General features: G+C 31.6%; 1 long non-coding RNA gene across 1 annotated transcript; it reads left to right on the plus strand.

The window, feature by feature from the left end:
* The first annotated feature begins 5,333 nt into the window (after positions 1 to 5,333).
* Positions 5,334 to 7,733, plus strand: LOC112100305. The gene is made up of 3 exons (XR_002906635.1): positions 5,334 to 5,535; positions 5,630 to 5,771; positions 7,559 to 7,733. It is a non-coding gene; the product is annotated as an uncharacterized LOC112100305 (long non-coding RNA).
* Positions 7,734 to 17,972: the final 10,239 nt, after the last annotated feature.

Genomic DNA, 17,972 nt, shown 5'->3' on the forward strand with positions numbered 1-17,972 from the left:
TATGTACTAAGAAGATAATTACCTCAAAGTTATTTAAAACGTGCATAAAAGAAAACCTTAGAATTCTTTACTTTTATACGATTATTAGGTTAAAGAGTTTTAATCGTAGAGAGAAAGAAAGAGTTTGAGTTTTGTAAATATACATTTTTAAAAAAATAAATAAATAAAAGAATTATGCTTTATCTCAAATAATACTAATTCAAATAATTTAACACAAGCAACGATAAACAACTAAACAAATAAGCATAATCAAACAAACAAGGAACGATTGTTACATATTAAAACGAGTATGAATCAAGAAACCCAACCAAAAAGGAAAAACATGCGACTTTGAGTGAATATAATTAGTGATGGGCAATACTTACGTGGACAATTAATTACAGGCAAGAGGCAATTGTTATTCATGTCTTATGATCATAGCCTCAGTTTATTCACCAGAAAATCACATGACGATGATTGGCAAAAAGACGATCAACAAATGCAAGTGAACTGAAGAAGAGAAGAGGATCGTGAATCAGTAGCTGTTATGGTTTTGCAAACAAAATTGCTCAAAGAAATCACAAGATCGAAGTAAAGAATAAGAAAGAATCAACAAGATCAAAGAACAAAACTAAAAATACAATGAATAAGCTTCATTGTTTGAAGGAAAAACAACATGCCTTTTATTACTGAAACTTATTACCCATCAATTAACCTTTATAGAAGAGATTACAAGCTTTTAAAGAAAATAAGAACCACTAAATTTGGTTAAGAAACGAATGAGAAAGAACCCAAAAAATTGGGTGCTGTGCAATAACCTTTCTTAATATTACTAGAAATTTTCCAAAAACACACTTCACAACCTTAACGACATTACTTACGTCAGCAAAATTATTTGCACACTTACTCTTAGATTGTAGTTAATCAGCACTCTGACCCATGAATTCTCTCTAGTTTGCACTTAGGTCCCATAAAGAGAATTCATTTATTCACAGTCTCCACTTTACTGATATGATATAGTTTGACATTCAACCACAAAAGCTGCTAAAAAAAAAAAAATCAAGCACACAATTATCACAATAATTGCACAAAGTAATTAACAAGTACCGACTATAACTCTTATCAAATCAACTTAAAACTTGAACTTAGTAGCAGAGATGACATTGGTAAGCACATCAGCTTGGTTAACATCATTATGTATTTTGGATACTACCAAAACACCTTTAGCTACCTCATCTCTTATTAAATAAAGTTTAACATCAATGTTCTTAGTCTTCTAATGATAAATCTGATTTTTAATGAGATGAATGACACTTTGATTATCACAAAAATTGTAACTGTCTTTTGTTCTAACTAAAGTTTATTTAAGATCCCATTAAACCATTTTGCTTCTTTTATAGCTTCAATAGTAACAACAAACTCAACTTCTGTAGATGACAAAGTGATAGTAGGCTATGAGCTTGCTTTCCAGCTGATCAGACAACCATTCACCAAGATTAGATAACTTGATATTGACTTTTTGCCATTCAAATCCCTAGCAAAGTCAGAATCAATATATCCCACAATTATCTCATCATCCTGCTTTGCTTTACCATATATTAAAGCATGATTTGAGCTGCCTTTAAGGCATCTCATGATCTCTTAATTGCATCTCAGTGTTCCTTACCATGATCACTCATAAACCTACTGATAGCACTAATAACATAAGAAATGTCAGCCCTTGTACAAATTATAGCATATATAAGGCTTCCAACTTCTTGTGCATATAGTACTTTATCCACCAAGAACCTATATTGTCTTGTTGAAAGTGCTTGTAACTTGGAGAGTTTGAATTGCGGACCCAAATAAGTCAAAACAGGCTTTGTATCTAGCATGTCAAACTTGTCAAGAACTTTTTTAATGCATCTCTTTTGGCTGACAAACAAGGTATTTTTGCTTTTATTTTTGATAATGTCCACCCTAAGTATCCTTTTTGCACAACCAAGGTCCTTCATTTCAAATTCTCCACTCAGAAGCCTCTTAAGCTTCTCACTCTCCACTTTTATTTTTCTGGCAATCAGCATATCATTAATATATAGCAGAAGATAAATTGCTCTACCTAAATTTAAGCCACCAAAATAGACACAACTGTCATAATTGCTTTTGAAATAGTCATTTGAGTTTGTGAACTCATCAAACCTCTTATAACATTGCCTAGGAGATTATTTAAAGCCAGAGAGAGATTTGTTCAACAAACAAACATGATCTTCCTTCCCTTTTACTTCAAACCCCAAATGTAAAAATCTCTTCTTCTATATTCCCATGTAGAAAATCAATTTTTACATCTATTTGGTCTAGCTCTAAATCAATCAAAGCCACCATAGACAACAATATCCTTATAGAGTTGTGTTTCACTATAGAGGAGAAAACTTCATTGAAGTTCACTTTTGTCTCTGTGTAAATCCCGTAGCAATTAGTCTTGCTTTGATTTTTGAAGCCTCTGCATCTAAAATCCCTTCTTTTCTTTTAAAAATCCACTTACAACTCACTAGTGTCTTATTCCCTGGATTTGGAATAAGAGTCTAGGTTGATTTCTCATTAAGGAATCCATTTTTTCAGACATGGCCTTTATCTAATTGCTGCTATCATTGTATTTAACTGTTTCTGAGTAGTTCCTAAGCTCTTCAACTACAATATCTTCTACATTGATGAGTGCACATGCAATCATCCTAACATATACATATTTGGCAGGTCTTTTAATCTGATTTTGTCCTTTGCTAGTTGGTAATTTTGTAAATCAATTTCAGATGCTCTTAGTTCATCCACTTCAGACCTTTCTTGAAAGCCTTTTATGACATCCTTATCTTGGACTTCATTATCACTGCTACTAGATGACTTTACCTCGATTTTAGAATCTTTCACAATTGTGATTTCCTTTATTAACTCATTAGTATAGGGACTCATATCAAAGACATCAGTATCTTTATCATTGATTATTACTTCCTCATAAAATGTCACATCTCTATTAATAATACATTTGTGAGTAATCTTATACCAAACTTTGTACCCTTTAACCCCTTCATGATATCCTACAAACACCCTTTTAGAGCCTTTATATTAAGCTTCCCTTGCTTCACATTAACATATATTAGACAATAAAAAATTCTCAAATATTTGTAGTTTGTAGGGAAATCATCCCAAATTTCTTCTAGTGTCTTTAAATTTAAGGCTGCAGAAAGACTCATATTCACCAAGTAACCAGTTGAATTAGAAACTTCTTCCTAAAAGCTTCTTGGTAATTTGGAGTTAACTAGTACACATCTTGTCTTATTAATGAGAGTCTTATTCATTCTCTCAACTAAGTCATTTAGCAGACACCTTACATTTTTGTGCATGATAATTCCACACATTTAGCTATAATCATCAAACTCTTTATTATGAAATTCAAGCCCATTATCAGTCTTTAAAACCTTCACCTGTAAACCAATATAATTCTCAACAATAGCTTTCCATATTTTAAACTTCTGAAGAGGTTGACATTTGTTTTAACTATATACAACTATATGTTTCTTGAGTTGTCGTATGTTAAAGTCATGAATTACTTTCCACTACTGAATGATGGAACTTGAGCAAGCCCCCATAGATCAGAATGCATATATTCCAATTACATTCTTGGCCTTATGCAATCCCTTCTCAAATTTTACTCTGTGAGCCTTTCCAAAGATGTAATTTTCACAAAAATCCAGCTCTTTAATTTTATCACCATACACGTACATTAGCCCCTGCTTGCTCAATTCTTGCATGCCCTTAGTATTTATGTGGCCAAGTCTTAGATGCCACAACTTAGCTTTGTCAACATTAGGTTCAATATGCAGAGTAGATAACATAGTCACAAATAAGCCTTCCAGCGCATAGAGCCCATTTTTCTTGACACTTTTCATCACTACATCAGTGTTTTTCATTATCTTTAAACTACTGTGGTATGATTTAAAGAAATACCTCGAGCTATCTAGCATGCCTAAAAAAATTAGATTCTCTTTTAGTCCAGACATATGCCTTACATACTCTAGAGTCTTCGTTGTTCTATCATACATTTTGATTTTCACAGTACCAATACTAATAATTCATAAGCATTGTGGTTACTAATCAATACTCTACCACCATCAGTAGGCTCAAATTCATGAAAAGACTCTTATCAGGACTCATTTGGAAAGAACACCAAGAGTCAATAACTTACTAAGCTTTAATCTCTCCATTTGATGCAACTAGTAGATTGGCATTGTGATAGAACAACCCTTACCTAAATGTGAAGGCTTTATTCATGAAAAAGGCTTTTGAATCTTTTTTTTTTTTTTAGCACAAGTAAACCTTCACATCTTCTAACGTAAGGGTTGTTCTATCATATAACATGGTGTCAACAAAGCCCTTATGAGACTTTGGTAGTGAGCTCAATAAAAAAAAAAAAAAAAAGCCTTGTCTTCACCACCAATCTTGATATTTTCAACCCTTTCAGGATCAAGAATGATATTGTTGAAAACATCAATATGATCTTGCATTGAGATACCTTCTTTCATGGAAAATGTATACAACCTCTTCTTTAAGAATAACCTATGAGCCAATGACTTCTTTAAGCATAAAGCCTCCACTTTATTCCAGATACTAAGGCTGTTGTTTCCCTTAAAATCTCCCAAGATTGCATCATTAAGATTCAAAATCAATATGTTGTGTGCTCTGTTAAGAATCTACCTTTTCTTTTCATTAGGTTTAGAACTTGTTGCACTATCTAAATCTTCTTCTTTTTCTTCTAGGGCTGACTTAAGCCCTTGATGAATCAGCAATGTCCTCATCTTCAATTTCCAGAGAGAGTAATCACCAATAATAATGAACTTCTCAATGTCTAATTTAGAAAGAGACATATTTCACTAGGGTAAATCTAGGTTCTGACACTAATTGTTATGGTTTTCCAAAAAAAAAATTGCTCAAAGAGATCACAAGATTAAAGTAAAGAACATAGAAAGAATCAATCATATCAAAGAAGAAACTAAAAACACAATGAACAAGTTTCATTGTTTAAAGGAGAAACAACATGCTTTTTATTATTCAAAGCGATTATAAATCAATCACCCTTATTGAAGAGATTACAAACTTTCAAAGAAAACAAGAATTATTGAATTTGGTTGAGAAACAACTCAAAAAACTAGGCGCTATCCAATAGCCCTGAAATTTTCTAGAAACACACTTAGCAACCTTAGCGACGCTAGCCACGTCAGCAAAAATATTTGCACAATGACCCCTAAACTATAGTCAATCAGCACTCTGATCCACGAACTCTCTCTCGTTTGCACTGAGGTCCCAAAAACAAAATTCATTTCTTCACAGCAGCGTATCCCGATAAACTAAGGCTATGTTCAGTTGGCAGGAGAGAAGCCTGGAAAGGAAAGAATCTCAGTTTCCTAAGAAGTTTCCTCTAGTCGGTTTGCAACAATTTACTGTTGAAACCAAATTCTGTGATTTGAGGAATTGACTTTCCTCTTTGATTAGCAAGGATGACGAGGGAGGGAATCTCATTTAAATAGAGTGAGTTTCCATTTTACCCTTAAATATTAATTTCGTATTTCAATCTTTAACCAAATTAAATGAAATATGACCCTAATTCGCATTTCGTGTTCAGCATCTCTCTTATCTGAACTATCGGCAGCTATCACCGGCGAAATGCAGCTATTGGGACGGCGTTTGAATCTTATTACCTTTCGCCGATGAGCTCCAAGCCAATGACAAAGACCTTCATTGCTATAGGCGACGACATTTGAATCGTATGAGCTTTCTCATCCCTTTCATCCATTTTAATTTTGTTTCTTTGGTTATTTTGATGGTATTGCTGACTTGAAGAGGGCTACTGAGTCTTTTGTTGCTTGAATTTGGATTAGTTTTTGTTATTTCAGACGTGGGATTTTGTGTCGCTGTTGTAGATTTTGTTGTTTTATGTTGTTTATGGATGATTAAGTTTTATTTCGTAGCTTACTGTTCAGAGTTGACAAAACGTAAATAGCAGCCCATTTATAATTTGAATATGATCTCTTGTTCTGTTGCTTTTTAATTAATGGTCAATTGTGCAAGTTAATTTTCATGGAAGGTTGTTATTGATCATCAACTTAATCTTCAATTTTCATGTTTAACTAGATGCCGTGATTATGATGATTAGTTTAACTGGGAATGTCCTTTTCAATTTGCAACCATGACAAGGAGATGGGGTTCAGGACGAAGGGTAATAATCTCTGCTACCTTTCTGGGGAAGTTTACGTGTGTGTATATATAGAATCATGGACGGTTTTAGGAGTACAAGTGTCCAGCTTTTTAATTTTCTTTTTCTTTTAGCTTTTATTCCATTGCCTACTTTTGTTTTCTATCAGTTACAACATTTTCTTTTACTAGTTTATCAACAGATGGGGATTATTTCATGAATAATTGCTAAAAGTTGAACTACCAATACCCCATAGAAATGTCCAATATGTTAACGTAGCCAGCCACTGCCTGGTTCCTTTTTATCTTTCTATTGCTTTATGCCTCTTGGGCTTAATATTTCTAAAATTATTGGCCTAAAAGTAATTAAACCCTGTTAGTCGCTGTTTTCACTTATTACACTCAGCATAATACCCACATTGAAAGTAATTCTAGGCCTAGGAAGAGGATATAAATCATTTTCAGCCCAGCAAGGCCCCATTATTTGAGACTTTTTGGAAAACATTAGGACTATCCTTTGATTGAAAAATGAAGTATTATTGACCAATTGATTGAAAAAGAAATGAATATATTTGTATATATTAATTCAATTTGATTATCTGGTGAAATGCCAGTGAAACAGCAGCTAGGCTAAGGCTAGCAATGGACATGCAAATATGCTGTTTCCAAATAAACACCTTTGTGCTGCTGCTTGAGTTGAAATTAGCGTAGTCAGCAGTGAATATATTGCTCTATTGGATTCAAATGGTGAATTAATTTGAAAGAAAAAGTGAGAAAATTAATGGTGAGTGATAAATGCCAACGTTGTATGTTCACGGACTGAGAGTTGGATAATAATACTTGGTGCATTTAAGTAATTAAAATTTAGAGACATTGTATGATCATCCACTGAGAACTGGATAATAATTGCGACATGGCTAGCAATTTTTGTCAAAGTCCTTGATTCAATATTCTGTAAACAAAAGCTAGCTGGCTTGTATAAATTGTCTAAATTTGTATCTAGTTTCACCTTTGAAAAACTTGGTCTTTCACTTCTAATATTAGTGATGGCTTAATAGATATTAATTTGGAAATTTTGATTGATTTTAGAAGGCTGTGAGGTTTGATTTGTTAAAAGAGACAGCTGAAAATTAGTGATGACTTAATAGATATTTCAACGTAAACACTGTTAAAAGATTTATTTTTATTTTTTTCTTTTGGTTGTGGAATTATTTGTTGATATAACTAAACACTGTCTTTTCTTTTTGTTTTATTGGTTACAATAATGAATGACTTGTGCTTAACTGTGTTTGCTAATATCAGTAGTGATTCTTTATATATATATCTGTATATCTACATAAGACATGCTCTGTTTCCTCAGCTGCATCCCAACTGCAGTTTGAATTTAATTCAGCTGGTGGAGATGATGGAACCATAAGGTATAATCGAGCCACGTCAATGCATGCAGCCAGAGATCGTTGATCACATTCATCCTAAGCTTTCAGATTACAATGACTTGGCTAGAAGAAAGAAGATAGCAGTATTTTTTATTCATTTCTTCCCACAATTGATATTCATGATGAATTTCCTGTGTGTCATCATGTTAATTATGTTTATCCTTTTTTTATATTAAAAAAATTATGTTTTTATTTAAGTTTTTATTATTTCATTTTCTGAGCTGTGGATACAATAATATTCATGTCGTAAATCATGGCAAGAGCACTTCCAATAAAAAGCACTAAAAGTACTATAAACCATCATAACATGTTACGTAATTCGATCATTGAGAATGAAACATACAAATTATTGATTTTTAAATTGTTAAATATATTTTTACTTTTTAAATTATATTCAGGATTCCCCTTAGGTGCAACAGTGGCACCGTGCCACAGTTGCACCGTAGCCTGATCCTTATATTCAATAATAAATATTAAAAATTTAACACAAAGGGTAAAAAATTGTCCAATTAAAAAAGGCTTAATTCCTTTTTTCTATGATTTTCATGTCAAATCAAACAACAGAAATTGAATTCCTTACTCTTCTTTTTTTCCTACTCTCCTCTTTTTTCTTCTTTTCTACTCTCCCCTTCTTTCTTCCAACTAAATATAGCGTAAAGGCTCAGTGTATTTCTAATTGTTTTAATTTAAAAATAAAAGTGTTTATTCCGAATTAATGTTTATTTAAAATTGAAAATCCTAATTTCCAAAAAAGAAAAACACTAAAAGTTCGTTTTGTATTAGCTGCTCCTATAGTTAATTTTTATTTGAGGAAAACTATTCGGATTTAATTTTACTATGGACTTTTGAGCAAATTATGGAATATGGGGTACTTCCACGCCTCATTCTTGAGGTCTGGAGTTTAAGTATTCTTGTGGGCAGCCATTGATTATTCACATTAATTTTCCTATAGAAATTTGAGAATTTACCCAGTACACTAAATTTAGTGCATAGTTACATTAATTTCAGTAGGTTCTTGTAGATTTATAATAGTAAATATTAGTCAATTGTAATGTTATTCACAAGGGCGAAAAAAGTACATTTCAAATTAATGTAAAACAATAAATGGTTTTTCAATTTTTAGATATAACTTTTTAAACTTTTTTTTTGGGGGGAGGGGGGAGTACTAGTTAATTTTACTAACAAAACTTTAAACAGTTGAGTAGAAATATCATAGGATTATCATTGGGCAATACTTCACAAAAAAGTATATTCTTAAGACTAGATTTTGTGACGCATATTGTCTTTTCTAGTGATTGTAGTTTCAAAACGATAATTTATTGAATACGGAACATTACTTTTTGTTTTTAATTTTTTTGGGTGGGGCTATATGCACCTTTAAATTTTCTCTGAACACTCATATTTTTATAAATTTTTTACTACAAAAATACCTATAATATAAATTACTATTAAGGATACTTTATTATGAGCGTATATAGTATTATTAATCTGAACATGCATTTAGACACCGAAATCAATGGTTGATTTTCTTACCGTTTTAAACTTTAATTTCTTCCAAGTACCTTAAACAAAAGTTTATAGAGAAAACTCAATATGTCTTAAGAATTTAATGTTGATGAGATGTGAGATCCTTTTGATTTTCTATTTTACAACACAAAAAATCTTTAATGATCAAAGATATATATGACAATCATCAACCCTCTTCCTTGTTCTTCCCCCTTGCTGATTTTCTCTATTTTGAATGAATGAATAGTTCATGATGTTGCCCTCTTTGTCATAAGTGGTTTATAAGCACATGGCTTCAATGGTTAGGTAGTTAAATTGTACTTTTTATTTGCAAGACATAGCTTCAACTCAAACTTTCAATGTTAATTCAGAATACTTAATGGATTATACTAATGATTTATCAAATATGAGGCGAGTTTCATTTTCCAATTTAGTATTGAGTAAATATTTTACAATTTGTTACCCTAATTAGACTTTGATTGCAAAATAGAATCTGAATACTATCGTCATTGGAAACTTCAAACTTTGCTTACCTTCTGGTTTTAGGTTGGTACTTTATTAACTTATTATAGAGGAAAATTTTCTGCTGATACAAAATGTGAATAATGCAACGTGCATTTATTCTTTGCCAAATCTATCAATCATGAGGTGACATCCTATCCCACCTCTAGCAGTCAATTGGTAAAGATTTCATAGTTTTTGTGCCAAAGGATGGGAGACAATATGCATTCCTCATGCAACATTTCAAGGAAATAATTGGTGGCAAAGTAGCTATGAAAGAAATAATAATAGATGTTGACGGCAATTCTCAATAAATTTCTTGATTTATTTTTGCTTGGAAGATTAATTATTTTTTGTATGACTCTAATTACTTCTTTTTCAGTTATATTATGATGATATTAAACAAGTTTATATTGTTTAATTGATTTATTTATTTGGTTTATAATATTTATTTCTCACGATATTTTTATAGGTAAAATATTTTGATGAGTTTTGTTAGTTGCTCCTATTTTGTTATTTATCATTCTTTGTTTATTGGTGAAATTTATTATAGAACCGAATAATTAAATTTTAATAATAAAAGAGTGTTTAGAGAAATTTTTTGAGTGTGTAGAGAGTAAATAAAGATAATTAATTTAAAGAAAATTAAGTGAGGATATTTTTGACATTTTAAAGGGTGTACAAAGTATAATTCATTTTTTAAAATTAATAAATGAGTGTGTATGATAATAAAATGTTCAAAATAACTTTTAGAGTGCATATAGACCCACCCAATTTTTTCCCAGGTCGAGTAACACAATGTTTCCTCAAATGCACATATTTTCTTGTTCATATTAACTACAAAAATACATAGAAATATCCAAGATTTTTATCTTTAATCCAAAAAACCATTGAGTTTCCCAAGGTTGACCCAAACAACCCAAAATTAGCCCCTATGTAAAAAAAAAAAAAAAAAAAAAAAGCTTGAAATAACAGTAGAAGGGGGAAGTATTGCTACTTGTACTTTCGTTTTCATATTAACTACAAAAATACATAGAAATATCCAAAGATTTTTCTCTTTAATCTAAAAAACCATTGAGTTTCCTAAAGTTGACCCAAACAACCCAAAATTAGCCCCTACGTTAAAAGGCAAAAAGAAAAGGATCGATGGTTACAAGTTGAAGTTGACAGCCTCTATATTGCTCAGCTGCTCACTACTCCTACGGTAACAGCTAATGAATTTTCTCAATTGATTAGGTCCGTTAAAGATCTTATTAATCGTGATTGGCACATTAGTATTAATCATGTTTATAGGGAGGCTAATTAGCAAACTATGCTCTATAATGTTCCCAAACCCTCCTCTGGCATCATCGATTATTTTCAACATGACATATATGAGGTAGCTTACTCCTGTTTTGTTTTACCCTAACTCCTTTTTAGAACCCCTTTGTATAAAAAAAGAAAAAAGAAAAAAATATTGAAATAACAGTAGAAGGGGCAAGTATTGCTACTTGCAAGATTCAAAACTGCTTATTATTTGCCAAATATTAATTGATATTTAAAACCCAAACGATATACGTTGATTTTGTTATATAGTAGCACAAATCCTGAACATTTGAGTAAAACCTACTCCATCCGGTGAGGAGCCCGTGAAGGCTCGAACCAGGCATAGTAATAAACTATTCGTCCAATCTCTTTTTTTTTTTTGGACAAAACTTTAACTTGTCATTCTATTTCTACTACTAATTGTTATTGGTGGATATCCTCATTTAAAATATCGTTACCAACCATCATCCTAGATGCCTACACATGTCACAAGGGAACCTAAGCGTGAAAATATAAAAAAAAGAAAAATAAAAGCATAGAAAAGGGGGGGAAAGTTGGGCACATGGGGAATCAGCCATAAGTAGCAAGGTATCAGACCCTCGCCCAGAAATCTCTTGATGGCTGATGAGGGAAGCTGAATTCTCGAGAAAAATAGTTGGGAGAATCGAATCAGTTGTCCTTTTCTATTTGATATAATACGGTCTAGCTTACAAAACTATAATAAGAGTGGATTCTCTTGCCCGACTTAGCTTTCAAACAAGAAGAGCTGTCGAATTCCAATTTCATGTAAATAGAATCAAGCATAATTATTTCTTCAAAATAGTATCTATAACCAGATTCCAAAAGCCTAAAAAAAAAGAAAAATTGGGATGTGATTTTATGTATTCAGCCGAATTGACATGTGATACTATGACGAGCCACGTATTTAGCCATACTTGTTTTAATTACTTTTAAATCAGATCAATAGGACAAAGAATTACCCATTATTCGGGTGATAAAATCTCCTCTTTCTAAACATGTGTGCATAGCATAACATTGCGAGGGAGATTTGCTTCTAATGATTTGAAAATAAATCAAGCCCAAACATTTGGGAAGCACTACCAATGTGAAAAATCAATACAATAAGATTATGCTTAGATTATTCAAAATACCAAAAGATACGTCATGTAACCTATTCATTCAAGTAAAGAAAATTTGGCCGACAACCTCTTGGTTACGTATTTTGTGTTTGTAAAAATTGTTTGATATCTAGATTATATTTTCCCAAAAGTTTAGTGTTTGTAAAATTCCCTCTTGAATTCAACTAATCATTTCTTCTAAGTAATTATTTTACTTTATAAAATAAATATTTTTTATATGTTTTTTGCTATTGCATAGATATGACACCATTTATGACAATACGTTTAAAATTCAGTGGAGACAAATCTACTGTAAGAAAATAAAATTTTAAAAAATAAATAAAACATGGAAGATTTTGGGTATAATATCATGACGAGTAAAAGATTAGAGAGGACAGAGAAATGAAAAGATGAAGGAAGGCGTTAGAAAATGAGTTGGGAAAGGAAAAAGGTAAGAGAAAGCAGGCTAATTTAGTTTAATAATGGTAATTTTATGTATTGAATTGGGTTTATAAAGTAAAAAAACTTTAATTTAAAAATTTCATACTATGCTTATTTAATAAATGAGTTTTGTAAGCATTTTGATGGATTCAAATAATCTCATCCTTATTATTATTTGTCTTTGAATTTTTTTGAGAAAGTCTAAATAAGCTTTGTTCTATAATTTTTTGTCAAACGAATACACAATAAGGCCTATGCCATGACATTGCATCAAACAACTTATATGTGTTATTGTTTAATGCGCATTATGTGCTCAATTAGAAATATCGAGAGCTTTTTATTCTAACACTTGTTATTGTTCTTCATTTTCACTACCAAAGTCATAACAATTACACCACCAATACAACAAATTGATTTGATGCTAAAAAAGACGCACTCTCATGATGTTTAGCACTTGATTGCATGATTAAATTCAATGGAGATATGAGAGTATAAAAATTTATTGAATTAATGGAGTGGTTTTGGGGGAAAAATTTAGAACATGTTCTTTTTAGTGCATTTTTATCAACAAAATGAGTTTTTGACTATTAAAACAACAGAACAAGATGAATTAAAAGGTCGAAATAATTAAAATAAAAAATAAGAAAATTTTTGATAATTCTCAAACTAATTTTCGAAGGGGAGGTCTCATCGAAATTCTTTATTAATTTTTTTTAAAAATATATTCTCAATATACAGTCATTTTCAACGGGATTGCTCTCGAAAATCCCAATTAAAATATGCGTTATCTTCAAAATCTCTTTGTTTTATAACATCCTTAAAGAGTAATGAAAGAGGAGTCATATAATTATGTAACATTAAGCTAAAAGTTTCTAATTTTTAGAGTTCAATCTTTGTAGAAACTTAATTATTTCCTTTAACGTGTACATGGGCACCTTCCTAATTGGTGTGAATAAACTAGAGACTTTATTAATCAAAATGAAAAATAAACCTAAACGGTTTAGCATTTATAAGAATCAAAGTTTGAAGTGCTTTTTCACTTTTTCCTTTCTCTTTTTTCACTGGTTTAAATATTCATATATGATTCCGTGAGTAAATTATTCATCGTCAAGACCGATATAACTCAAATTAAATATAAAACTGTGAGATCATAGCTAATAATTTTTTTTGGGTAAATTAACTAAAGAAAAAAGAAAGAAAGAGAGGGCGGGGGAAAAAAAAAAAAAAGACAATGTAAAGGCTCTGTGCATGAGGGATAAGATGGGATCTTTAAAAGCACCAACCAGGTTTAAGCGGGAGAAATTCTGTCACTAGAAACCCTAACAGTGATATCTTTACCCTGTTAAGATTAAAGATTCCCCAGCATAGTTCGATATTAAAAAGCGAATAAGGATATGCCAGTTGTTTCTTAACTTATATTATTTGTCCATAAACATTGCAAAGCTCAAGACTCCAATTAATATTTAACAAATTTAAAAAGAGATGGGTCTTTCTTTAACTATGTATGCTAGCTCATTTGGACCAACTACAATTTGCAGTCATGCACTAGAATGGACAAGTAAAATAACCTATTGAAATTAATTTTTTTAAAAAAAAAAACAACTTGTGATCTCAAGTTGAAGAGTTATCACCAAAACCCTTTAAAAAAAAAGCAAGAAACTTAAAAGAACAGATTGCATCATCATGAGAAAGAAATATAAAAATAAGCACATATTATACAACAGTAAATACTTGGCACCCAGGCGGGGAAATTAATAAAAGGGAAAAAAAATAACAAAACACTTACTCATGGATAGTGGGATAATGAGGCAGCAAAGAAAAATGACGAGGAGGTGATGAATTCGTGATCCGATCAACAGGTGAAGCTACCACATGATCCGATCTATCCTTGACAGTGAAGGAAGTTTAGATCATGCTGGCAGCTTCAACTGCTGCTGGTTCACGATATGATGCTACTATAGATATATAAATATGCTCAGAGCTCAAGCTCATCCTCATCCTCATCCCCAGAGACCAAGCTGAAAAAAAAGAAACAGAGATTTATTTGCTGTATTATATATGCTTGAGAAGAGGAAAGGAAGTGGCCGGATATAAATAGAGGCAATAAGGTTAGTTATGTTTGGTGATTTGGTTAATACACACAGGAACAGAACTGAAAAAGTATTTTGTAATTAAGTATGAGAATATTAAATAATTATGCGAAGCAAACACATGGCAGTGGTCCAAAGCAACAGACAAATTGAATATTATCATGGCCACGCCACTCCATGCAGACAAAGTGTATATATATATATATATATATATGCTTATAGTAACTAATTAACTTAATTAAAGAAGTTTAAAAAATTTTTACATTGATGATCCTTCTTCTATCAACTACAGAGAATAGGTGGATCTCAGTTAATAGCTTGCCCAATAAATTTTAAATCTCTCTCTCCATCTATCTGTAAAAGTGTAAACATGATCTATGAACCCAAAAAAAAAAGAATGCTGATGAACAAACGTAATTTAAGGGGAACATTTTCATTATTTCTTAGCTGTAGCAACAGGGAAATTTTAGTATTTCATGCATTACCTAACTACTATGTCAAGTTACATGCATGATTTGTATATGTGTAAATATTCTTTATTCGTTTTATTATTAAGTATTTGGTAAAGATATATATTTCATTTATTTACTCTATCCATAGGCTTGGCATCTAATTGGTGTCAGCTACTTGTTAAAAGTTTATCCCTTTAATTACTAGGACTTAAATGGATTAAGTAACATTTGGGAGTCCCAAGGAGTAAAGTAAAATATCTAATATTAATTGGTACTCCGATAAAGCCTTTAACTTGCTCTGATATTGACATTATGTTTCTTTCAATTTGGTCTGTTCCCTTTGGTAGGTTTGGGGCATGGAACCAATAGATGCATGCAGAGTCATCCCGTTTCAAAGGTATCAAAAAGTGGAAAGCATAAATATTCTAAAGAAAAAGTTCCTACCTCTTTGGCTTTGGATTTGGGGTTTTGATTTAAAAAATGATTAACTACTTCATAATGCAATTAAGTAATAGAATATCCTTAAACTAATATATAGATAAATTGCGTTTGCATCTCATAATAGTTATTTGCTGATGGCTTCGAAATGCAAATGGAGCTGATTAGTTCATTTGTTAGATAGCCATTGACTCCCAAAACTTTTAAGAGGTCATTGGATGCACAGCACCTTTCATGGGCTCCATTTGATTATACGTTTCCTTTTGCTTTGCTGAATTGCTTGTTATCCACCATACTACGTAATCCTCTAATAATGAACTAATTAAAAACTTATATTATGTTACTCTTTTGGCTCTAGTTATCTTAGATATAATGTAAGAAACAGTCATATGATGAAAATCTAATGATTGTAAAAATAATATAAATTTATTATCTTATATTCCCACGCTTTTATATTTTCATCAAACGACTGTAAAAAAATCATGTTTCTTGCATTATATAACAAACTCCTACTCTTTTAACGTAGTCATAACTAAATCAATTTTATGACAGGACATTGATGATGACCGATAGATTATTACAGCAAATACAAATTTAATATTTAAGCTATGGTTAGGAGTTACTTTAAAATAAAACACAAACCAAAACCATACATATAAAATAATAAATGATAAAAATTTCATTATAACTTTAATTATATAATTATAAAAGAGTGTTCTTACTTTAAAACTGTTCCAACATACCCTAATATTTATCTATATAATCGACACCGCCATCGTCATCATCAGTGCCCTACACTCTACAACTGATTTTAACTTAGCTGAATCCTTTTTTCAAAGATTCTTTTACGAATTCCAACGAAGGAAAAGGAAAGTGATTGGATGATATGATTCCCAAGGTTAGATAATCAAGAGTAATTGCATCGTAATTTCTTGATGGTTACATAAACTTTTAACTGAAACATAGGCCGGTTTCATATGACATAGGCACATTTTTAAAGAAGGTAAAAGCTAGTTGGATCTTGCAATTTGAAAGGTTGGGTGGGTATTGAATAATTGTCGAAATGTTAGCACTTTGCCAAAACAAAAAGTGATTATGTTATGTTGAAGTTTAGATAAAAATTTTCAGTTTAATTTTAATGGAAGAATAAATAATCTGTTCTCCATTACATACTATTCCTAGACGTCCATATATCAATAAAATCATTTATACATGGCACGTCGGACAGCGTGTGTGAAGGAATTAGCTGTATATAGGCTTTTGCAACAAATAATGCTTTTACTTTTGGTCCTCCAAAATGTGCAGATATAACCGAGAGAAAGAGTTAATTAAACTAGGGTCTAGTTCCAATAGTAAAAAACCGGAATTCTTACGATGAATTTATACTAATATCACATCCGTTACCATACACACAAATGTATGTCAAAATTAAATGAATTCCTTCCAGCTAGGGATTTATTTATAGTTGTTGTGGTAGGGCCTTGAACAGGAAAAAAGGACAAGATGAGAGAGACAAAAGCCAACGCAAAAACTATTTTCTGTTAGTACAACACAGTGCCAGAGAAGCAAAGCTGGAGAAGCCTTTTTGTTATTTGGCTAATCAAAAGTAGGATCATTTTCCCCACCAAGTTAAAAGAGAGATCAAATTTTCTTCATTTGCCGACGCAGGTCATATGCTTAGATACAAATGTTAATGGGCAAATAAATGTTTACACAACAGTCAGAACACGTGTACTCCATTTATGCTTAATTTGTTGCATTGCATTGCATTTGCATATCATAAATACTGATACACTTTTACTGCATGCTTCACGCGCGCGCGCGCTCATCTTTTTTGTCTTTAACTAACTAATAAAGTGGAGAAGGCTAAAGCAAACTAGCTGATGACGGTGTTACCCAGATATTAATAGGTAATCTTTGAAAAGAAAAGAAAGAACAAAATATACATAAACTGGGTAACAGAAGAAGGAACAAAAGGAGAAAAGAAAAAGTAACAAGCAGGAACGCATGCGTGATACTTATTTTAAGATAAAGAAAAAAAAAAAAAAAACAACCACAACAAAGTAAAGAATATACTTACAGAGATGTGATCACCTTTATTTCGCTTTTGAATGGAAGGGGGATGATAACTTGAATTAAATGGGTCCGCAAGTAGGAAGGAGTGAGGCTGTCAGAGCATGACCTAGCTAGGGTTAGTATCGTACTTGCTTCTTTATTTATTACTTTCACTAACCAAATGCGCTAGATAGATCATGCTGGCAGCTTCACTTTTTCCCCTTGTAGACTGCTTGTGTGCAAAAGAACTAGTCAACTCATCATCAACTCACTCACTGTGACTGTGTTTGCTTAAATAATTACAGTGACCATGTATGTATTACAAGCTAAGAAAACAGCAAGATTATTGATCAGTACAGCACTCATGATGAGGAAGATGAATCTAGACTCACAGCAAAAGAACGAAAGAAGTATCTTTTGATGCCAATAACT

The sequence above is a fragment of the Citrus clementina genome, unplaced genomic scaffold, assembly GCF_000493195.1.
Source record: "Citrus clementina cultivar Clemenules unplaced genomic scaffold, Citrus_clementina_v1.0 scaffold_3, whole genome shotgun sequence".
Taxonomy (NCBI): Eukaryota; Viridiplantae; Streptophyta; class Magnoliopsida; order Sapindales; family Rutaceae; genus Citrus; species Citrus x clementina.